At 35.9% G+C, this 26,103-nt stretch overlaps 1 long non-coding RNA gene across 2 annotated transcripts in view; it reads right to left on the reverse strand.

The window, feature by feature from the left end:
* The window catches only part of LOC137635624 (uncharacterized), a 299,091-nt gene that overhangs the window by 237,483 nt on the left and 35,505 nt on the right, over positions 1-26,103 (reverse strand). For both annotated transcript variants that reach the window (XR_011042734.1, XR_011042733.1), the window contains exon 2: positions 9,868-9,971. This is a non-coding gene — a long non-coding RNA (uncharacterized lncRNA). The remainder of the gene's footprint in view (positions 1-9,867; positions 9,972-26,103) is intronic.

Consider the following 26,103-nt stretch of genomic DNA (forward strand, 5'->3'; position numbering starts at 1 on the left):
AAGAAGGATAAGCATGGGATGGAGAGCTTTTAGTAAACAAAATGAGGTTATAAAAATTAAAATGCCACTTGCTAAAAAACGAAAAAAAAAGTTAATTAGATGGTCCTACCAGTATTAAGCTATGCATCAGAAACTTGGAATCTTAATAAAGCCTTAAAATATAAACTAATTATAACTCAAAAGTGCAATAGAAAGAACAATGGTTGGATTAACACTAAGAGACAGAAAAGATCGACATGGTTACGAGAGCAAACTAAAGTAGAAGATATAGATGGACATTAACAATGACATAATGGGTCTCTATATTATTATTATTAATCATTATTAATTGTTGTTGTTGTTGTTAGCTAAGCTACAACCCTGGTTGGAAAAGTAAGAGGCTATAAGCCCAACGGCTCCAACAGGGAAAAATAGACCAGTGAGGACATGAAATAAGGAATTGAATAAACGATTTGAAAAATAATTAACAATTATTTTTTAAACAGTAACAATATCAAAACAGATATTTCATATATAAACTATAAAAAGACTTACGTTAGCTTGTTCAACATAAAAACCTTTGCTGCAAGTTTGAACTTTTGAAGTTCTCCGATTCAACTACCCGATTAGGATGATCATTCCACAACTTGGTCAATACTGGTATAAAACTTCTACAATACTGTGTGGTATTGAGCATCATGACGGAGAAGGCCCGACTATTATAATTAACTGCGTGCCTAGTATTACAAACAGGATGGAACTGTCTGGAAAGATCTGAATGTAAAGGATGATCAGAATTATGAAAACTTTTATACAATATGCATAATGAACTAACTGAATGGCGGTGCCAGAGATTGATATCTAGATCAGGAATAAGAAATTTAATAGTCCGTAGGTTTGTCCATATAAAATTTAGATGAGAATCAGCAGCTGAAAACCAGACAGGAGAACAATACTCGAAACAAGGTATATTAAAAGAATTAAAACACTTCTTCAAAATAGATTGATCACAAAAAATCTTAAAAGACTTTCTTAATAAGCCAATTTTTGTTCAATTGAAGAAGACACAGACCTAATGTGTTTCTCTTAGGTAAATTTGCTGTCAAAAATCACACTCTACTTGCTGTCGAGAATCACAATCAAAAGTAAATTTGCTGTCGAGAATCACACCTAAAATTCAAGTTATACAGTGTTAAAGAAAAACTATCAAAGCTGAGATCTGGATGTTGAGGAGCCATAAAGAAAAATGATCAAAGCTGAGATCTGGATGTTGAGGAGCCACTGTCCTTGACCTACTTACAATCATACTTTGAGTTTTGTTAGGATTCAAGTTCATGCCCCACAATTTGCACCATGCACTAATTTTAGCTAGATCTTTATTAAGGGATTCAGCAACCCCAGATTTACATTTAGGGATATAGAATTGATGCATAGGGAGTAGCATCATGTGCACATGCAACAAGCTTGTTTTCCATGCCAAACCACACGTCATGTGTATATAGTATGAAAAGTAATGGGACAAGAACACTACCCAGAGGAACACCAGATATCACATTCCTATATTCACTATGGTGCCCATTAACAACAACTCTTTGTGATCTATTACTTAAAAATTCAATAATGATGCTAAGAAACGACCTACCCACTCCTAACTGTTTGGGTATGAAAACAAGGGCCTCAAAGGCAGCACTAAAATCAAGGCCAATCATACGAACTTCCTATCCACAATCAAGGGATTTCTGTACAGCATTGGCGATGGTAAGAGGGGCATCACATGCTCCAAAACATATACGAAAACTAAATTGTTAACTAGGGAACAGATGAGTATCTTCAGCAAACCTATTAAGATGTTTTGCCAAAAGATGTTCAAAATCTTTAGATAATATGGGAGTTATGGAAATTGGGCGGGAATCAGTTGGACTTGAGCTACCACAAACACATTTACACAGTGGAGTAATCTTACCAATTCTCAAACAAGTGCTAAAAGCTCTTCTTCTTGCTAGCTTGTACAAAATAACAGATAACTTTGGGGATAAGAAATCTGCAGTCTTTATAAAAAAAAAAAGGAAAAATACCATATGGGTCTACTCCCATAAGCATCAAAGTCCATCAAGAGAGCTTTAATTTCACGTGATCGAAAAGCTAAACTACTTAGTTTAGCCTCAGGAAAACAGGAATAAGAAAAATCCAGTTTCTCAAAACTGTCAAGCACATCAGCCAAAAGCGGTGCTTTTTCCTTTGGACAGTGAGTGACAGAGCCATCTGGGTTAAGTAAAGGAGGAACTATTGCATCTACACCAGAGAGTGCAGTTTTAAGGGTAGTGCACCACGTATGTTCCTGGGTTGTACCAGAAACGGTTTCTTTTATGGTTGAATTGTATACCTTTTCACTTGAAGCATAAACTCTCTGAGAAAAAGCTGTAAGGTGAGTATAGCTATTCCAAGTCAAATCTGATCTGTTACCCTTCCAAAGATGATAGGCCTCCTGCTTCTCCAAATAAGCATGACTACAAACATCACTGAACCACGGATTGTCCTTTACTCAGTATCTTAGCACAGGTGAAAGGATACACCTATCAATTACGTTGACTAGATTCTCATTTAAAGGGACAACAGGATCAACACTACTATACAATTGTAACCAATTCAAACCCAAAAGATCACACAAAACCCCATTCCAGTTGGCTTGAAATTTCATATAAATCTTACACGAGTATGATACATCTGGGAGAGACTGATCAGTCTTCAATACAAATGAAATCAAGGCATGATCAAATGTCCCATCTAAAGAACCAACTTGTTATAATGCCAGTGGAATCGGTGTATGCGACGTCCAAGAAGTTACCAGACCTGTGAGTAGCTTCACTTATGCTTTGCTCACAGCCTGATTTAGAGGCAAAGTCTAAAGCTCTTAAGTCATGGCGATCGGTAGGAGAAACAGAACTTAAACACTTCCTATAGTGCAAAAGAAGCAGAGGAAGGAAGAGATGATGACAAAATAAGAAATGTTACAGGTATAAACTGGTATATGAAGACCATAAACAGATGCAAGTGGGAGGACATGTCTGAGGCCTTTGTTTTGTAGTGGACTAGTAACTGCTGCAGATGATGATTATCATTATCAAGTGTGTGTATGTATATATATATATTATATATATATATATATATATATATATATTATATATATATATATATATATATATATATATATAAGCAATTTCATCTAGAAGTAAAATCACAAAAATATTTAGCAATTATTTTCACATAAACAAACCACCACAAGTTACTTTAATCCAATGTTACTACTTCTAATTCTTCATATTTTTTGCTTTAAATTTTCTTTCACCACATGTACTATATTCACTATAGTCACTTAAACATTCCAAAGTTGGGTTTCCAATATAATTAAATTCTATCTCCAATCCTATACACACCATACCACCTTTCATGCCTCACTAATGATGAAGAAATGAAATAAGGAAACAAAATAGTGTGCCTGAGTATACACTCATGAGTGAAAGACTAATGTACAGAGGCTTAGGGATTACCTGATAACTATAGAACATTGGTTTGATTCTGGAGTATCCTTCTTCTATATAACTGCTTTCCTTAGCTAAAGAGTATCTTCTACCATTACCAAGCGGAAAGTAGCCACTGAACAGTTACAGTGCAGTAGTTAACCCCCTGAGCGAAAAGAATTTTTCGATTATTTTAATGTTGCCAACTTGCCATCTGTATGAAGAAAGAGGAGAGTTTGTAAAGAATAGGCCGGTCGATTCAGTGTATGTGTATGCGAAGTAAAAATGAGACGTAACTAAAGACGGATCCAACATAGTACTATCTGGCCAGTCAAAAGACCCAATAACTCTCTAGCAGTAGTATTTCAACAGGTGGCTGGTCCCTTGGCCACAAATCGAGCTGTAGTCTCAGAGGATACTAATTCCTTGACTGCTGTTGAATTTGTACAAGCAATGTTTAAATTTGCAGCTAGATTTTTTATGTCATACTGTATCATATCAGACAATGCAAATACATTTTAAGCAGGTCCCACTCTCTCTATTTACCTAATGCACCATCTCATAAGCTAACAAAATCATAAGCTCACATGAAAATTCATAACCCTCATTCCCCATGGATAGCAGGATTTTATGATACAAGTAGGCTTACTATGAGTACAGCTATTTATCATTGTATCCCACAATGGCGAGTTGTCACGTTAGTTAGAGAAGCCAAATGCATTATCAACGATTTACCATTAGTTTACATGGATGTCAATGACCCTATTGATACTCCCTTGACCTAAGTCCCTTAATCTATGGTCTTACCCGTTCTCTAGCTCGTCGGTCCACTTAAAAGGACATTAATTATATTATATAGTACAGAGAAGGAAAAGAGTTCTGAACTACATACCAGAAACTCACGAATGTTGGAAGTTTCCCTAAAAAGATGGAAATACGATTATACTATGTCAATTCCCTTCACGAACGACACCTGAAAAGTAACTGATTGTAACCAATACTCCTTAAAGGTTGGAGTTTTGTGTTTACTCATTTCAGATGAAGTTGGTCAGGAAAAGTATCGCTAACACACACACACTAAAAGTGAACCCTGGTCAAGACAGACATAATAGAACTGTGAAAGCACGTTCCCGGAACGGAGCATATGGTAGTCCTCCTATTAGACTAATTACCCTAGCAATCAACTATTACTATCACTATCACTTCCTTTCCCATTATCACCTCTCTCTGGTGAGAGAGGTGAATGCTCGAGTGCTTGGACGAGGATTAAAACTGGTAGGCGAGAAAGACCACGAATGGGAGGTAAATCAGTTGTTGTTTGCGGATGATACTGTACTGGTAGCAGACACAGAAGAGAAGCTTGACCGACTAGTGACAGAATTTGGAAGGGTGTGTGAGAGAAGGAAGTTGAGAGTTAATGTGGGTAAGAGTAAGGTTATGAGATGTACGAGAAGGGAAGGTGGTGCAAGGTTGAATGTCATGTTGAATGGAGAGTTACTTGAGGAGGTGGATCAGTTTAAGTACTTGGGGTCTGTTGTTGCAGCAAATGGTGGAGTGGAAGCAGATGTATGTCAGAGAGTGAATGAAGGTTGCAAAGTGTTGGGGGCAGTTAAGGGAGTAGTAAAAAATAGAGGGTTGGGCAAGAATGTAAAGAGAGTTCTATATGAGAAAATGATTGTACCAACTGTGATGTATGGATCGGAGTTGTGGGGAATGAAAGTGATGGAGAGACAGAAATTGAATGTGTTTGAGATGAAGTGTCTAAAGAGTATGGCTGGTGTATCTCGAGTAGATACGGTTAGGAACGAAGTGGTGAGGGAGAGAACGGGGGTAAGAAATAAGTTAGCGGCTAGAGTGGATATGAATGTGTTGAGGTGGTTTGGCCATGTTGAGAGAATGGAAAATGGTTGTCTGCTAAAGAAGGTGATGAATGCAAGAGTTGATGGGAGAAGTACAAGAGGAAGGCCAAGGTTTGAGTGGATGGATGGTGTGAAGAAAGCTCTGGATGATAGGAGGATAGATGTGAGAGAGGCAAGAGAGCGTGCTAGAAATAGGAATGAATGGCGAGCGATTGTGACGCAGTTCCGGTAGGCCCTGCTGCTTCCTCCGGTGCCTTAGATGACCGCGGAGGTGGCAGCTGTAGGGGATTCAGCATTATGAAGCTTCATCTGTGGTGGAAAATGTGGGAGGTTGGGCTGTGGCACCCTAGCAGTACCAGCTGAACTCGGTTGACTCCCTGGTTAGGCTGAAGGAACGTAGAGAGTAGAGGTCCCCTTTTTGTTTTGTTTCTTTGTTGATGTCGGCTACCCCCCAAAATTGGGGGAAGTGCCTTTGGTATATGTATGATGTAGCCTTTTCTTCCACTATCAACCCTTTACCCAAAGCTGAGGACACTCCTTCGACTGCACCTTCACCCATGTACATTTTCATCATTCCCATTACCTGTCCCATCATAGCTTCCATTCGTTCCTCATTCTCACGCATCCTTATCTCAACACCCTCTTCCACTCTCTCTACAGTTCCCTTAAGCGCTTTCAGTTCCTTTCGCATCTCCTCATTCTCACAACTCAACATCTTATTCTCGTGCAACAATTTCTCCTCGCGCTCCTTACTCAACCGCAATTCCTCCCTTAACACCTATAATTGCTCTTCCATTTTTCATCAACCTTAATCCTAATTCCTAATCCTATCAGTCCTTTGTCTAAGAGGCCAGCTATCAACCCCAACTCGGCAGTCCCTGTTCGGGCGCCAAAATAATGTGGCGGGATGTTGCAATAACAACCCCCACACCCTGAATCACACCTACTGACAATTGTCTCCACATCACAAACTTTCCCCTTACGTTATCTAAAACCATACTCTTAAACAAAAGGACAAAAAAAAAACGAAACATAACCTTAAAACTATATTTCTTACAACTAAAAAATAAACCATAACCCTCCACACTCAAAATAAACACTTAAAACTAATCAAAACTTAACACTAAATATATAACCAAAACACCATTCATATAAACCAAAAAAACCCTAACAAACTCTTAAAATTACACAGCATACCAACACCAAAGTTTGTATGTTTATATATTATGGGACACCAACACTGTCGTCCACCCACAAGCCGAACTGTCTTTTCACGGCAAACTACCACTACAGTATATGGTAACAGAAGAGTTCCTTAATTTGCCACAACAGCCTTAACTCTTCGGGGTCATCATCATTATCATCATCATACGTAATCTTAATTCACAGGCCAGGACATCAACAGTAGTGCAGTCCAAAAAAGCAATCCAAACCAAATCCTCTATTACAGGCCTGGTCAGCAACAATAAATCCACTTTCAAAATATTAATCTCTCAGGAAGTAAGTCTCTCCAAGGAGGAATTACGGTTCAGAAAATAAACAATCACTTCCAACGCTGGCCAAATATAATAATGATAATATTCCAGCATTCAAACAGAACAGACTCTTGCTGCAGTCAAATCAAAATAAGCATTCACCCAAGACATTCACCACTGTCGTAACTTAACTAAAAACATAAACAAACAATCTCATTTATACCAACAGTTTTTCTCACAACAAACAATCGGTACACTAACTACCGATCTCTCTCTCTCTCTCTCTCTCTCTCTCTCTCTCTCTCTCTCTCTCTCTCTCTCTCTCTCTCTCTCTCTCTCTCTCTCTCTCTCACAGGATTTGGCAAACAAAAAAACTAAAAATAAATAAACATTGATCCTCCACATTACGAGTGTAACTAAGGTTCCCCTTTTACTTTGGTATCGGTTTGTGATGATGAGGTGTACTGGCAGTTGTTATGATTCTCGTGCCCCGATTTGAGTGACCTTTTATCAGTATCATCCTGCGTTCTTCTGACTGAAGGGTCCCCTTAAGGGATCAGAACAACATCAAAAGATACCACCCAAAAGGGCCTTCCAACTAATGTCATAGCAGAGAAGTAGAATTGAGAGGGGTCAACAAGATGGTGGCTTAAAGAAACTGCAAGTGAACATCAAAGGACCCCACCATTGGAACTTCAAAGTATTCAAGCATTATACCAGACCGTAGAATATATCTTTGAACATGCGAGTCGGTAAAGATGTCTATGGGACCACACTTCTCCTTATTAAATGAATGTCTAGGTGCCTAGGTGTGTCAGAAGTCCTTGTACTGACTGGTTATTCTCATTCATATTTCATTGTGTTTTTGGCTAACCCCTGGATTTCAGAATCACCATGCACTTTACTATTATTTAAGTTATTATTCCATATACATTTCATCTGATTATTTTGACTAACACCTTATATATATATATATATATATATATATATATATGTGTGTGTGTGTGTGTGTGTGTGTATATACATATATATATATATATATATATATATATATATATATATATATATACACACAATTCTAAGGTCCACATGATCATTTGGAATATTTTACATTTACGTTTATTTATGAAAAGGAAGGCCTTCCCTGCAACAACAACTGGCGTACCAGCCATGGCACTTCCTTCTTGACTCGCAAATATAAGAATTTTATGATAAAATGCTTAAAATATTTCGTTATATCAAGTGATGATGCCAAGACTAACCCCATGACATGAAAACAAATCTAAACATGATACATCACCAAAAATTAGAACACTAGCTCAAACTTGAATAACTATTTTCCTATATAAATCAAGTTCTCAAATTTACTCATTCATTCCTCAATTTTTCCTTGGCTACATTATTTTTTTTTTACACTCTATACAATTTTATAAGCTTTTCTATGCATTCCTTAAACTAAGGTCAAACCAATATAACAAATCATAATTGTGCTTTTTTTTAATACTAACAGTCTAGCTGTCCTCTTGAAAAATCAAATGAGCGCTAGTTTGGACTTTATGTATTAACCTAGTATTGACTATTCAAATTCAAAGATATTAACAGCTGCAGCATGATGAAATTGTCAATTTTCCAGGTTCCGAACATGATATTTCAACGAGAGAGAGAGAGAGAGAGAGAGAGAGAGAGAGAGAGAGAGAGAGAGAGAGAGAGAGAGAGAGAGAGAGAGAGAGAGAGTTTTCAAATACTCGCAAAAACGTAAGAAAGAAAAAGAGAAGAGGTTGAATGAGGATAAATGTTCTGCAACAGGAAGCACTGGAGTGCTTCCCATCCGCCAAACGCCCTCATCATATCCCCAATTCAATTGAACACACCTACGAAGAGATTTTTACAAGATTCCAAAAAAGCTGACCCAACCACGCTTTCCTTCCCACGAATGACTGAAGATTTCCTAAAATAATTTCAGACAAAAGTTTTTTTCTTCTTTTAAACTTTGGACAGACAGACAGGAAAAATATTACTACTATAACCTAAAAGTAAATTTTTATTCTATGGTCTCGTTTTTAAATACAAAAGAGAAAATTAGAACTGGGCCAAATTTCTGGTTATTTGCAATTTCCTAGAAACTGCATTACCATTCGTATTGAAGAAAGCACTATCATGTAACCATTTAAAGTGGTGGTGCTAAATAATTATTTGTTTTAATTTCATCATGCACCAAAAATACAATAAAATTCTATTTACAAAATGCCAACTATAGTCTAAAATAAACGCAAATATATTGCAGTAACAGGAATTCAAGAAACGAATTGCCTTCTACGTTTTCCAGATACCAGCAATTAAATCTGACGACAGCAAAGGGGTTCGCAGTTTTTCTCGTCTTTCCTTGCCGAGTATCAATCGAAATAAAAAAGCAAATTAAATTACACCTTGCTCCAAATATTAAAGGTTATATATATATATATATATATATATATATATATATATATATATATATATATATATATATATATATATATATATATACAGTATATTTATTTATATATATATATATATATATACATATATATATATACATACACAGTATATATATATATATATATATATATATATATATATATATATATATATATATACATACACAGTATATATATATATATATATATATATATATAATATATATATATACACAGGTATATATACAGTATACATACATACATATATATATATATATATATATATACAAATATAGATATATATATAAATAATATATATATATGAATATATATATATATATATATATATATATATATATATATGAATATATATATGAATATATATATATATGAATATATATATATATATATATATATATATATATATATATATATATATATATATATACATACATATACATATATTCATACATATCATCCTATTTCCGAGAATGGTATTTAAATAAGTTAATAAAAATGTCTGGCAACAAATACAAATCCTGCAATAGTCGTTGCTAATAAATATAACCAAAGTGAATCATACCTGAATCATTCTGGTGAGAGAGTCTCCAAGCATGCCGAGTATTTGTGCATTTTTCAGGTCTGGTGGACTGGCTACCTTCGCAATGAACGACATAAACACTGGATCTGGGGGGAAGAGTAGGCCGATAATAATGTACATGTATAGAAGTGCTGCAAAGAAGTACTGCAAAGAATGACTGCAAAGGCATGTTCATATGGTAAATTTTACGTAACTTATTTAGGACCTACGGAGAAAGCATATGGGGATGAATCTACGAATAAAGTGAATGAAGGCGAACTGTATATATACTTGTTCGATAACAGTTCTTTTCTTTAACACCACAAACACATATAATCAAATACAGTCACATATATACATATTATGCAAAAGTATATATACATGTATATACGTTTGTAGGCGTATGTATGTGTGTGTATATAAATATATATATATATATATATATATATATATATATATATATATATATATATATATATATATATATATATATATGTATATAAATATATATATATATATATATATATATATATATATATATATATGTGTGTGTGTGTGTGTGTGTGTGTGTGTGTGTATGTGTGAGTGTGTGTGTCCGCGTACATGCTTGTTTATTCTTTTGATATAAGTAAACACACCATAAAATTGCATTACAACTCCGATGGAAAACAATGTTTGAGCCCTACTTGTAAAATATTAAAAGCTAGAACTATTAAAGAAAAAAATTAGAAAGAGAAAATAGATAAACAAATCGATTAAGTTAATCAGGCGAATCAATCACTAGATAAATAAATATATTAGTAGCTAATTGTCACATAAAACAAACTATAATAAAAAGAAAACTTAACCCTCGCTCCAGGGAACGTAATTCTAAGAATGTAAAATCCCAGTGCAAAGGGAACGTGTGAAACTTCGTAACAATAATTCAGAACTCCATTACCCGTGAGGCATTCTTTTAAATAAAAAAAAATTACTCCCACTTCGTTATTGGGCCTTATCGTAACAAGTTGCCGCTTGCGCCAAGCGCCAAAGGTTCGTTGCAAACAGGGGCTGACATGGGTGTATGAACTGATTTTGATAAGGCTTCAACTAAAAAGTGGACCACAACAATTTAACCCACAATATGGGAAGTAAACAAACAGTCCGCCACGATTCTAAATTAGGGGCAGTGCCAAGATTTCCCTCGGAAGTGACAACACGTATTTGACTTTAAGCTGCAGATGAGTGCCAATAGGCTTGAATCTGACACTGGCCATCCACATAAAAAAATAGACCAAATGCCACATTTCTGATTAAGAATGAGACGTTCTTCGGTCGTAAAAAGTATTCTAAAATAGAAAGGGGACATGAATGAGTGACAAAAGGACTTATAAGGGATGTTTCAATTATTCTTAACATATTGAATGAAATTTTGTCATTATGAATTACTGGAGGAAAAAAAAAAAGTGAGACAGCTAAGTTGCTAACCCGTTTGTCCTATGAACACATTTTTAATAGTACAAGAACGAAAGGTTTATGGCATAGATTAAGTTACCATTTTGAGCATAAATTCCTTTTCATTTTAGCCTCTTTAAATACGGCATTCATATACCGTAATATATCTGGTTATGTTACCGCTAACCTCAAAAAAAAAAAAAAAAAAAAAAAAAAAAAAAAAAAAAAAAAAAAAAAACTCATGAATAAGCAATCACACATTTCTTTGAATTAAACTAGAAGATTAATTCGTCAATCTAAAAAGTAATACATACATACATATACATATACCAAGGCACTTCCCCCAATTTTGGGGGGTAGCCGACATCAACAAAAGAAACAAACAAAAAAGGGGACCTCTACTCTCTACGTTCCTCCAGCCTAACAAGGGACTCAACCGAGTTCAGCTGGTACTGCTAGGGTGCCACAGCCCACCCTCCCACATTATCAACCACAGATGAAGCTTCATAATGCTGAATCCCCTACTGCTGCTACCTCCGCGGTCATCTAAGGCATCGGAGGCAGCAGCAGGGCCTACCCGAACTGAGTCACAATCGCTCGCCATTCATTCCTATTTCTAGCACACTCTCTTGCCTCTCTCACATCTATCCTCCTATCACCCAGAGCTTCCTTCACTCCATCCATCCATCCATACCTTGGCCTTCCTCATGTACTTCTCCTATCAACTCTTGCATTCATCACCTTATTTAGCAGACAGCCATTTTCCATTCTCTCAACATGGCCAAACCACCTCAACACATTCATATCCACTCTAGCTTCTAACTCATTTCTTACACCCGTTCTCACCCTCACTACTTCGTTCCTAAACCTATCTACTCGAGATACACCAGCCATACTCCTTAGACACTTCATCTCAAATACATTCAACTTCTGTCTGTCCGTCACTTTCATTCCCCACAACTCCAATCCATACATCACAGTTGGTACAATCACTTTCTCATACAGAACTCTCTTTACATTCATGCCCAACCCTCTATTTTTTACTACTCCCTCAACTGCCCCCAACACTTTGCATCCTTCATTCACTCTCTGACTTACATCTGCTTCCACTCCACCATTTGCTGCAACAACAGACCCCAAGTACTTAAACTGATCCACCTCCTCAAGTAACTCTCCATTCAACATGACATTCAAACTCGCACCACCTTCCCTTCTCGTACATCTCATAAACTTACTCTTACCCACATTAACTCTCAACTTCCTTCTCTCACACACCCTTCCAAATTCTGTAACTAATCGGCCAAGCTTCTCTTCAGCGTCTGCATCCAGTGCAGTATCATCCGCAAACAACAACTGATTTACCTCCCATTCGTGGTCATTCTCGTCTACCAGTTTTAATCCTCGTCCAAGCACTCGAGCATTCACCTCTCTCACCACTCCATCGACATACAAGTTAAACAACCACGGTGACATCACACATCCCTGTCTCAGCCCCACTCTCACCGGAAACCAATCACTCCCTTCATTTCCTATCATAACACATGCTTTACTACCTTTGTAGAAACTTTTCATTGCTTGCAACAACTTTCCACCAACTCCATATAACCTCATCACATTCCACATTGCTTCCCTATCAACTCTATCATACGCTTTCTCCAGATCCATAAACGCAACATACACCTCCTTACCTTTTGCTAAATATTTCTCGCATATCTGCCTTACTGTAAAAATCTGATTCATACAACCCCTACCTCTTCTAAAACCACCCTGTATTTCTAAGATTGCATTCTCTGTTTTATCCTTGATCCTATTAATCATTACTCTACCATACACTTTTCTAACTACGCTTAACAAACTAATACCTCTTGAATTACAACACTCATGCACATCTCCCTTACCCTTATATAGTGGTACAATACACGCACAAACCCAATCTACTGGTACCATTGACAACACAAAACACATATTAAACAATCTCACCAACCATTCAAGTACAGTCACACCCCCTTCCTTCAACATCTCAGCTCTCACACCATCCATACCAGATGCTTTTCCTATTCTCGTTTCATCTAGTGCTCTCCTCACTTCATCTATTGTAATCTCTCTCATTCTCATCTCCCATCACTGGCACCTCAACACCTGCAACAGCAATTATATCTGCCTCCCTATTATCTTCAACATTCAGTAAACTTTCAAAATATTCCGCCCCTCTTTTCCTTGCCTCCTCTCCTTTTAACAACCTCCCATTTCCATCTTTCACTGTCTCTTCAATTCTTGAGCCAGCCTTCCTTACTCTCTTCACTTCTTTCCAAAACTTCTTCTTATTCTCTTCATATGAATGACCCAATCCCTGACCCCACCTCAGGTCAGCTGCCCTCTTTGCCTCACGTACCTTGCGCTTTACTTCCACATTTTGCTCTTTATATTTTTCATACTTCTCTACACTATTACTCTGCAGCCATTCTTCTAACTACACTTAACAAACTAATACCTCTTGAATTACAACACTCATGCACATCTCCCTTACCCTTATATAGTGGTACAATACACGCACAAACCCAATCTACTGGTACCATTGACAACACAAAACACATATTAAACAATCTCACCAACCATTCAAGTACAGTCACACCCCCTTCCTTCAACATCTCAGCTCTCACACCATCCATACCAGACGCTTTTCCTACTCTCGTTTCATCTAGTGCTCTCCTCACTTCATCTATTGTAATCTCTCTCATTCTCATCTCCCATCACTGGCACCTCAACACCTGGAACAGCAATTATATCTGCCTCCCTATTATCCTCAACATTCAGTAAACTTTCAAAATATTCCGCCCCTCTTTTCCTTGCCTCCTCTCCTTTTAACAACCTCCCATTTCCATCTTTCACTGTCTCTTTAATTCTTGAGCCAGCCTTCCTTACTCTCTTCACTTCTTTCCAAAACTTCTTCTTATTCTCTTCATATGAATGACCCAATCCCTGACCCCACCTCAGGTCAGCTGCCCTCTTTGCCTCACGTACCTTGCGCTTTACTTCCACATTTTTCTCTTTATATTTTTCATACTTCTCTACACTATTACTCTGCAGCCTTTCTTCAAAAGCCCTCTTTTTCTCTTCCACTTTTACCTTCACTCCTTCATTCCACCATTCACTGCCCTTCCTCATGCTGTCTCCAACAACCTTCTTGCCACACACATCACTTGCAATCCCAACGAAATTTTCTTTTGCTAACTTCCACTCCTCCTCTAAATTGCCAGTTTCTCTTACTTTCACTTCGTCATATGTCATTTTCAACCTTTCCTGATATTTACTTTTTACCCCCGGTTTTATTAGCTCTTCAACCCTCACTAGCTCCCTTTTACATTCACCTACTCTATTCCCCCACTCTTTTGCTACAACTAATTTTCCTTCCACCAAAGTAATAAAGGAAACAAACATTAAACTGCATATATAATGTTCTCTTCTTTTGTAAAATTTTCACCGTCTCCTTTTTGTACATTAACCCACTTAATGTCACTTATGTTGATTATCATTGCTTCATATTTGTACATCTACCCACTTTACTTCACTATTTAGTATTTTATTTTTTTAGGTTAGGGATTCTGCGAAAGACACTCCCATAGTCCGACAGTTTATAGAGTTTGCCCTTTACCTATCTTATCATTTACCTTCATCTATGATCTTGATTTTCAAAACCATTTCCAAAGGCGTTTTGTCTGTGTACAGTCATGTTAGTATACAGTAGTCACTGTTATCATTTTAACATTTCTCCTCAATTTATTCGTAACTTCTCTGTGCTGATTTTCCTAGAGGGACCGTGGGGATTGTAACATTCTGTTTGTCCAAATAGGATTGATGTTTAGTAGTAATAGTAATCATCATCATCCCCTTTTACGACTATTGACACAAGGGCCTCGGTTAGATTTCACCACTCTCTCTATCTTGAACTTTTAATTCAATACTTCTACATTCATCATCATCTCCGCGCTTCATAGCCCTCATCCATGTAGGCCTGGGTCTTTCAACTCTTCTAGCACCTTGAGGACCCCAGCTGAACGTTTGGTGAACTAATCTCTCTCAGAAAGGGCAAAGAGCATGCCCAAACTATCTCCATCTACCCTTCATCATGATCTCATCCTAATATGGCTCTCGAGTAATCTCTCTTATAGTTTCCTTTCTAATCCTGTCCGGCCATTTAACTCCTAATGTCCTTCTGAGGACTTTGTTCTCAAATCTACTAAATCTATTGGAGATTGTTTCATTGTCATGCCATAAGTCATGTCCATAGAGTAACACCAATCTCACTAAAATGATATATAGTCTGATTTTTACATGTAATTTCAGGTGATTTGATTTCCAAATTTTACTTAACCTAGCCATTGTCTGCTTTGCTTTTCACAATCTTTCACTAAACTCTAATTCTAAAGACCCTATATTGGAGATCGTTAGTTCCTAAATACTTAAATGATTCTAACTCATTAATCCTTTCTCCTTCCAATGATATTTCATCTTTCATTGCATATTCCGTTTTCATCATTTCTGTCTTTCTTCTATCTATCTTCAGCCCAACCTCGTGTGATATTTCATGCATTCTGGTAAGCAAGCATTGCCAATCCTGTGGTGTTCTGCTACCCAGGAGAGCATCATCAGCATACTCAAGGTCTGCTAAATTCCTATCACCAAACCAGTCCAATCCTTCTCCACCATCTCTGACTGTTCTACGCATTACAAAATCCACGAGGAGTATAAACAACATAGGTGACAATACATTCCCTTGGAGTACTCCACTGTTCACTGGAAATTCATATAAGACTCCATTAACATTAACGTTGCACTTGCTATGCTCATGAACAGACTTAATCAAATTTACATATTAATGAGGAATTCCACAATAACGCAGGAATCTCAACAAAATGTTTTTTATCTTTTTATAATTTTTTTTTTCGTACAGCTTCCTGCGATGACTGTCAGCTCAGCAACCATCTTCGAAAGGTCCCTGCTGTCCTCCACAATATCGCTCCTCCAGACACCAGTTTCACTCGGTTTGGTATGGACCTGGTCGGGCCTCTCACCCCATCAGCCAGTGGTAACCGGTATATTGCTATAATGACCAACTACCTCGCCAAGTGGCCTGAAGAGGAGGCCATGCCCAACAAGGAGGCAGGCACCATCACAAAGGTGTTAATGAAGTTGGTATGCCGTTACTCCATTGTCAAAATCATCACCGACCATGTTCGCGAGTTCTGTAACCGTGACAATGAAAACCTCTGCAGACATCCCAAGATCGACCACCATAAGACGACCACCTTCCACCCACAGTCGAATGGCCTGACTGAGCACTTCAACCAGACACTTTGCAATGCAATTGTAAAGTACATCAGTGAGAAGTAAGACGACTGGGGTGAGTACATCGAGCCCATCCTATTAGGATACCGGACCAGCCAGCAAAAGTCTATGAAGAAGACACCTTTCGGGCTGGCCTTTGATCGTTACCCAACTCTTCTCATTGAAACGGAGTTCTCAGTTGGAGCTCCCAGTCAGCCACGAGGAGAGGAAGCCCAACTTGAAGGCAAGATGGCCTCTGCCTTCAAGATCTTCGACCTTCACCAAGAAGCTATGGACAACATCCAAAGTGCCCAGCAGCAGCAAAAGGCCAACTTTGTCGACCACCACCAGCCTCCTAGTTACAAGGTTGGAGACTGTATGCTACTCAAACATGACCGGCAAACACAGTGCAAGGGGGACAAGTCTGCACCTTGTTGGACAGGACTTTACAAAATCTAAGTTATACAGCCTTTTTTAATACATCTACTTCAACTTACTCATCAATAACATCGATAAATCAATATCTCTAATGCATTTTATTTGTACAGTAATTATTCATCATGTTCTAAAATATAATTTTCTGTTGTTTTGGTCCGTCCTAAGGGAACTTTCCGGCTGAAAGGGCTGAAACAGCTGGTGAACACCAAGAGGATAAAGCCGTACTTCACGACTAAGCGGACACTCAGCTCCCACAGCGCTCCAATTGGAGTAACCAGGTTCCACAAACCCCCTTCATCCATACCAACACCAACACTAATGTCTACTTCATCCAGCCCTTCACCTTCACCTTCTGAATGCAAGGAGGCTGGTGTTACTCCAGCCCCACCACTGATATTCAACCCAGTACATAGTGGCAGTGCTTGTGGGGCTTCATTAAATGCCATGTTTGTGAACAACATGCTAGAACGTTTTGAACCTTTCATAACTGTTTAAAAATGTAGTGTTGTTTTCATTACATATATAAATTCTAGCAATAAAAAAATTTACTCATCCCTAAATTTGGAGGGGGGTCCATTTTCCATAAGGGGGTCCATATTCCGCAGCAGAATATGGACCCCGAGGTCCACATTCAATGGGGATCCAATTTCAATCTTACACCGGGATAATATACATAAATATACATAAATTCCCTCCAATAAAATTTCAGGGTAATCTTAAAAAGTTACCGGTTTATGTTAAGCTTGGTACCTCTTTTTATGTTCAGGACAGTACTAGATTTAAATACATCCACCAACATAAAATAATATTTCATCATATTTACCGGGAATTATAGGTGATATTAACATCAGAGAGAAAACCATATTGGAAGGGTAATTTATTGCCTTTTATCAACCCATACCAAAAGAAAACAGGAAAATGCTTGAATATGGAACAACAGAAGTCGGAAGAGAATTCGAAAGTAGGATAGCGCTAAATCATGTAATCAGTAGATTATTGATTTTCACCCAGATCATAGAAGGGGTAACCTGACAAGTGTTACAAGGCCACCACCAGAGTGGTGGTCAATAAATTACCAATGGAAAAGAGGGAGAGAACTCCAAGTATGAGAGCAAAGCTCTGAAGATTCCATTGACATCAGTTTACACACATAATGACGTTGGCCGTACTTAGTAGTACCTTCAATGACGAGAATACTCAGCTAATACAGTGTTAAGCAACTGACTGCTAATGAACCACATATTCAATCCGTTCAATTCCACCAGTAAATGAAAATCACACCATGAATAATCTGACACACTTAAACTGTACTTACCCGTGCCCCCCATCCTCATCCCATCCTTTACCTATCCCCCACCCTCTTCTTCATTAAAGCCTCTGTAATGAGGAACAACTGTAATTGCCCTAATTACCTTTACCGGAAAGGGAGCGTACACAGGATGGTCTAGTTTTGACACATTACCAAATTCAACCTGATTACCGGCAAGTAAGGCTTAAACTACGAAATAAAAAACAGAAGGCTTTTTGGTATCTGCATTATTTGCATCTGATTGAATTGGGTAAGACTAGATTTAGAAATTAGGGTTATATGATCCGACGATGAGGTCAAGGAGGCCATTTGGTGCTGTGAAGCAATTTGGGGGAAAAGCCCAAAGTTATGGGAGGAAAAAGTTGGTCAGCAAGATGGAAAAAGGGAATGGGAATAACTTATAATTGTTTCTTGGCTAAAAAAAAAAAAAATTCATGTGTTGTTTACACTTATGAAAATTATACCATAATTATTACTACAAAAAATGATAGAATAGCAATGCCCTCCTCCGACTATCACTTTACCTATTATCATAATTATATATAGTATTATTTACTCAAACATAATGAAGTATATGCTACCCCACAAAAAAAAAAATGTAAGAAACCATATTAAGAATATGGGATACTTCTTTGGCTTTAATACGACGGAGATGAAAATAACTTCCTGTGGCCTGAAAACCTGCTTCTTTTGTCGGCATAAACTACATCGATTCTAAATGAGGCTGATTATATTTCGAGAAAAATTATATAAGATTTCAGGTCATGTATTTAACACTATTATATATTACAATTAACGTTGTATTATTTCAAATAAGATTGTTTACCGGATGATTACAATATATATGATTAAAATGTATTTTTGTTTCAAATTTAAATAAATATGAAGTTATACTAGAAGAAAGACTCTTCTCCGTTTTCTGTTTCTAACGAAAAGAAAATTACTTAGCAAGAAAAAAACGATACAAACATGTGAAAAAAAGAAAAGTTCGTTAGTCTACCCTTGATTACTTTTCTCTTTAGGTTTCGAATTTAGATTCACGACCACACTTATTCAGCGTCTCTACAAAAATCTGCTAACGAATAGAAGACGTAGTTTCTATGCACTTACGAGAGAGAGAGAGAGAGAGAGAGAGAGAGAGAGAGAGAGAGAGAGAGAGAGAGAGAGACCTGACGATGTCCTAGATGAATACCTCACAATTTTTCAAAGAAAAAGTTAACCAATCAGAAATTAAAAACATGAAAGCGATGCTAACCTTTAACTCGTAACGCTCTCTTTTTTTTCCTCTATGCGTGTATGTATAAATGAATAAATAAATATATATATATATATATATATATATATATATATATATATATATATATATATATATCAGCCATTGCTAGGACAATGGCCCTGAACGCTCTTCATAAAGCATGTCTTTATGGTCTTTCTTTGCTAGTCTATATCTGAAAATTTTCTCAGCTCATCAGTACATCGTCTTCTCTTCCTTTCCCTGCTTCGTTTGCATACTGTAGAGACCCAATCTGGTATTTTTCTTGTCCATCTATTATCTGTCATTCTATTATATGTTCTGCCCATGTACAATTATTTTTCTTACACGTTAGAATATTCTCTTTAGTTTGCTCTCGTATCCATGTTGCTCTGTTTCTGTCTATCGGCGTTATTGCCATCTTTATTCTTTTCCATAGCTCTGAGTTGTAACTACCTTATGTTCTTACGCTTTAGTAAGGCTACAAGTTTCTGATAGGACCATCTGATTAAATATTTTTCCTACCTAATTTTATTTACCAAAAGCTCTTATTCCCATGCTTATCCCTTTTTTTAAATTCGGTCTCATGTCCTGGGGAAACACTTCCTGTCTGTCCTAAGAACGTATATTCATTAAAAATCTCTAGATAGAGGTTCGTCTATAACCCCTATATGTTGTCTCTGCATTTTTATCTTAGTTTACTCGTATTCATTTTCAGATCTACATTTCTGCTTTCTCTATTCAAATCTATAATTTTGAAAATTGCTCCCATGATTCACTAAACGCAACTCTGCCATACGCAAATCTAAATTGTTAAGGTATTCCCCATTAATGTTAATTCCTACATTATCCCAAACTAAATTCTTCCCAATCTAAATTCTTAAAAGCTTATTCGATGCACCCTGTGAAAAATTTAAAAGTTGGGGTCTCCCTGTCTAACCCCTTTCTCAATTCGAATTTTCTCACTATTTTTATGTAGTTTTAGGATTGCTGTATTTCCCGTTGAGATATCTTCAAGTGCTCTAACATAAGATTTTTCAATTCCTTGTCTCTGAAGGGCTTTCACTACTTGTTTAGTTTTAACATAATCAATTGTTTTCTCTAGTTTACAAATGCCATACACTGAATCCTCATACTTTGTTTATTTTTTCATTAGCTGGTTAATTACATGGATATGGACAACACCGAGATTACCGAACACTTATTCTTTGCCCAGGGGGTTAAGCACTACAATGTAATTGTTCAGTGGCCACTTTCCTGTTGGTGAGGGTAGAGGAGACTTTTTAACTATGGTAAGCAGTTCTTATAGGAGAAGGACACTTCAAGTCAAACCATTGTTTTCTATAGTCTTGAGTAGTACCATAGCCTCTGTACCATGGTCTTTCGCTGTCCTGGGTTAAGCGTTCTCTTGCCTAAGGGTACACTCAGGCACGCTGTTCTATCTTGTTTCTCTTCCTCTTGTTTTTATAAAGTTTTTATAGTTTATATATGATAGATCTAACTTAAATGTTGCTAATGATCTAAAATTATTTCATTTTCATTGTTATTACTTCTCTTGTAGTTTATCTATTTCCTTGTTTCCTTCCTTCACTGGGCTATTTTTCCCTGTTGGAGCCCTTGAGCTTATAGCATCATGCTTTTCCAACTAGGGTTGTAGCTTAGCTATTATTATTATTATTATTATTATTATTATTAATACTTGCTTTGCCAGCTGCAACCCTAGGTGGTAAAGTAGGGTGCTATAAACCCATGCCCCCAACAGGAAAAATAGCCCAGTGAGGAAAGGAAACAAGGAAAATTAAAATATTTTAAGAACACTAATAACATTAAAATATCTCCTAAATAAACTATAAAAACTTTAACAAAACAAGAGGAAGAGAAATTAAATAGAATAGTGTGCCCGAGTGTACCCTCAAGTTAGAGAACTTTAACCCAAGGCAATGGAAGACCATAGTACAGAAGCTATGGCACTATCCAAAACTAGAGAACAATGGTTTGATTTTCGAGTGTCCTTCTCCTAGAAGAGCTGCTTACCAAAGCTAAAGAGTCTACCTTACCAAGAGGAAAGTAGCCACTGAACAATTACAGTGCAGTAGTTAACCTCTTGAGAGAAGAATTGTTAGGTAATCTCAGTGTTGTCAAGTGTATGAGGACAGAGGAGAATGTGTAAAGAATATGGCAGACTATTTGGTGTACGTGTAAACAAAAGGAAAATGAGCCGTAATAATAATAATAATAATAATAATATGATTTTCATAAATACTTTATATAATACTAGGCGTAAACTTACTGGGTGGTAATTTTCAGGTCTTCTGTATTTCCCTTTTAGTGAATTAGAATAATGCTAAAGTTTAAAAAAAAATGTAGGTAAGAGCACACTTGCAGACATATTGTGTAAAGTTAAAAAATTTTTATTACCATGAAATCTCCAACATCTGTTATCAAATCAATTGTTGGGCCATTTTCTCCTGGTGCTTTGCCTCTTTTCATGATATTTAATGCTTTCTTCGCCCCTCCTCCAAGTCACTTTTATTACCAGCTAGGGCGTTTCATTACTTCTAATGGCAAGGTTATTTCTTATACCACTATCGTATAACATTGTATAGAAATCCTCCTCAGCAATTTTTATAACTCCATCTCTTTTGCTGATATTTCCATTTTCATACTTAGAATATATACTGCGTGTAAATATATATACATATATACATGTATACATATATATGTATATATATATATATATATATATATATATATATATATATATATATATATATATATATATATATATATATATAATGTATGTGTATATATATATATATATACACAATATATATATATATATATATATATACACAATATATATATATATATATATATATATATATATATATATATATATATATATATATTACATATATTTATATATATATATATATATATATATATATATATATATATATATATATATATATACATATATATGAGAGAGAGAGAGAGAGAGAGAGAGAGAGAGAGAGAGAGAGAGAGAGAGAGAGAGAGAGAGAGAGAGAGAGAGAGAGAGAGAGAGAATTCCAATTGAGAAATTAGTCACACAGGGAGACCCCATCTCTCCTAAATCATTCACAGCATGCCCAGAAGTATTTAGGAATTTACGTTGGGAAAATGTAGGTATTGACATTAATGGGGAATACCTTAACAACTTATGATTTGTAAATGACATAGTTCTGTCTAGTGAATCATGGGAGGAATTGCAAAAGATGATATAAAATGTGAATAGAGAAAGAATAAATGTAGGACTGAAAATTAATATTAGTAAAACTAAGATAATGTTCCATGAAAATGCTGAGACAACAAATAACGGTTTCAGACGAACATCTAGAGATTTTGTAAATGAATATAAATACTTAAAGAGAGACAGTAAGTGTTTCCCCAGGACATGAGACCGAAATTAAACGAAGAATAAGCATGGGACAGATAGCTCTTGGCAATCAAAATGAGATTATGAACAGCAAAATGCTACTTTGTCTAAAAACAAAAATATTTAATCAGATGGGCCTACCAGTATTAACTTATGCATCAGAAACTTGGAACGTTACTAAAACCTTAGAACATAAGCTAGTTACAACTCAAGGAGCTATGGCAAGAATAATGGTGGGAATAACACTAAGAGACAGAAAAGAGCAACATAGATACGAGAGCAAATTAAGTAGAGGATATTCAAACATGGAAGAAAAAGAAACGGACACGGGCAGGACATATAATGAGAATGAAATATAACAGATGAACATTAAGAATGACAGAATGGGTCCATAGAGATTGCAAAAGAAGCAGAGGAAGGAAAAGGCGATATATTGACGAACTAAGAAAATATGCGGGTATAATCTGGCATAGTAAGGCCATTAACAGATGCTAGTGGCAGGACTTGTCTCAAGCCTTTGTTCTGCAGTGGACTAGTAATGGATGATTATGATGATGACTATATATATATATATATATATATATATATATATATATATATATATATATATACATATATATATATATATATATATAATATATATACATACATATATATATATATATATACATACATATATATATATATATATATATATATATATATATATATATACATATACATATATATATATATATATATAATATACATATACATATATATATATATATATATATATATATATATATATATATATATACATACATATATATATATATATACATACATATATATATATACATATATATATATATATATATATATATATATATATATATATATATATATATATGTATATATATATATATAAATATATATATATATATATATATATATATATATGTGTGTGTGTGTGTGTGTGTGTGTGTGTGTGTGTGTGTGTGTGTGTGTGTGTGTGATAGAGAGAGAGAGAGAGAGAGAGAGAGAGAGAGAGAGAGAGAGAGAGAGAGAGAGATTTGGAGTAGTTCTTCTAAAATATTTATTTTAATCTTACTCTTCTTAAAATATTTTATTTTTCCTTCTTTCCTTTCCTTACTGGGCTATTTTCCCTGTTGGGGCCCCTGGGCTTATAGCATTTTGCTTTTCCAGCTAGGGTTGTAGCTTAGCAAATGATAATAATAATAATAATAATAATAACAGTTAGGGACGTACTTTTTCCCCTAACATCGTGAGCTCTGGGTTTACAAACGTGAGGAGGAGAGTCCAAATTCAGGGCCCGATCTATGACCTGTCGAATTATTATTATTAGTATTATTATTATTACTAGCCAAGCTACAACCCTAATTTGAAAAGCAAGAGGCTATAAGCCCTAGAGCTCCAATAGGGAAAAATAGCCCAGTGAGGAAAGTAAATAAGGAAATAAATAAATGAGAACAAATTAACAATAAATCATTCTAAAACCAGTAACAGCGTCAAAACATATGTCCTATATAAACTATTAACAACGTCAAAAACAGATATGTCATATATAAACTATAAAAACTCATGTCAGCCTGGTCAACATAAAAACATTTGCTCCAACTTTGAACTTTTGAAGTTCTACTGATTCAACTACCCGATTAGGAAGATCATTCCACAACTTGGTAACAGTTGGAATAAAACTTCTAGAATACTGTGTAGTATCAAGCCTCATGATGGAGAAAGCCTGACTATTAGAATTAACTGCCTGCCTAGTATTACGAACAGGATAGAATTGTCCAGGGAGATCTGAATGCAAAGGATGGTCAGAGTTATGAAAAATCTTATGCAACATGCATAATGAACTAATTGAACGACGGTGAAAAAGATTAATATCTAGATCAGGAATAAGAAATTTAATAAGACCGTAAGTTTCTGTCCAACAAATTAAGATAAGAATCAGCAGCTGAAGACCAGACAGGAGAACAGTACTCAAAACAAGGTAGAATGAAAGAATTAAAACACTTCTCCAGAATAGATTGTTCACCGAAAATCTTAAAAGACTTTCTCATTAAGCCAATTTTTTTTTTGCAATTGAAGAAGATACAGACCTAATGTGTTTCTCAAAAGTAAATTTTCTGTCGAGAATCACACCTTAAATTTTAAAAGTCATACAAATTTAAAGAAACATTATCAATACTGAGATCCAGATGTTCAGGAGCCACCGTCCTTGACCTACTTACAATCATACTTTGAGTTTTGTTAGGATTCAACTTCATACCCCATAATTTGCACTATGCACTAATTTTAGCTAAATCTCTAATAAGGGATTCACCAACCCCAGATCTACATTCAGGGGATGGAATTGATGCAAAGAGAGTAGCATCATCTGCATATGCAACAAGCTTGTTTTCTAGGCCAAACCACATGTCATGTGTATATAGTATGAAAAGTAATGGGCCAAGAACACTACCTTGTGGAACACCGGATATCACATTTCTATACTCACTATGGTGCCCATCAACAACAACTCTTTGAGATCTATTACTTAAAAAATCAATAATAATCCTAAGAAACCCACCCATCTCCAACTGTTTGAGTTTGAAAACAAGGGCCTCATGATTAACACGGTCAAAGGCAGCACTAAAAACAAGGCCAATCATACAAACTTCCTGACCACAATCAAGGGATTTCTGTACAGCATTGGAGATTGTGAGAAGGGCATCACATTCTCTCCAAGGCCTTTACGAAAAATAAATTGCAAACTAGGGAATAGATGATTACCTTCAGCAAACTTATTAAGACGTTTTGCCAGAAGACATTCAAAAACTTCAGATAATTTGGGAGTTATGGAAATTGGGCAGCAATCAGTGGGACTTGAGCTACCATAAACACATTTACATAGGGGAGTAACATTACCAATTTTCCAACAAGTGCTAAAAGCTCCTCTTCTTGCTAACTTGTGCAAAATAACAGATAGCTTTGGAGCTAAGAAATCTGCTGTCTTTATAAAAAAAAACAAAGGAAAAATACCATTTGGGTCTACACCTCCAAAAGCATCAAGGT

This window comes from Palaemon carinicauda, unplaced genomic scaffold (genome assembly GCF_036898095.1).
Source record: "Palaemon carinicauda isolate YSFRI2023 unplaced genomic scaffold, ASM3689809v2 scaffold15, whole genome shotgun sequence".
NCBI lineage: Eukaryota > Metazoa > Arthropoda > Malacostraca > Decapoda > Palaemonidae > Palaemon > Palaemon carinicauda.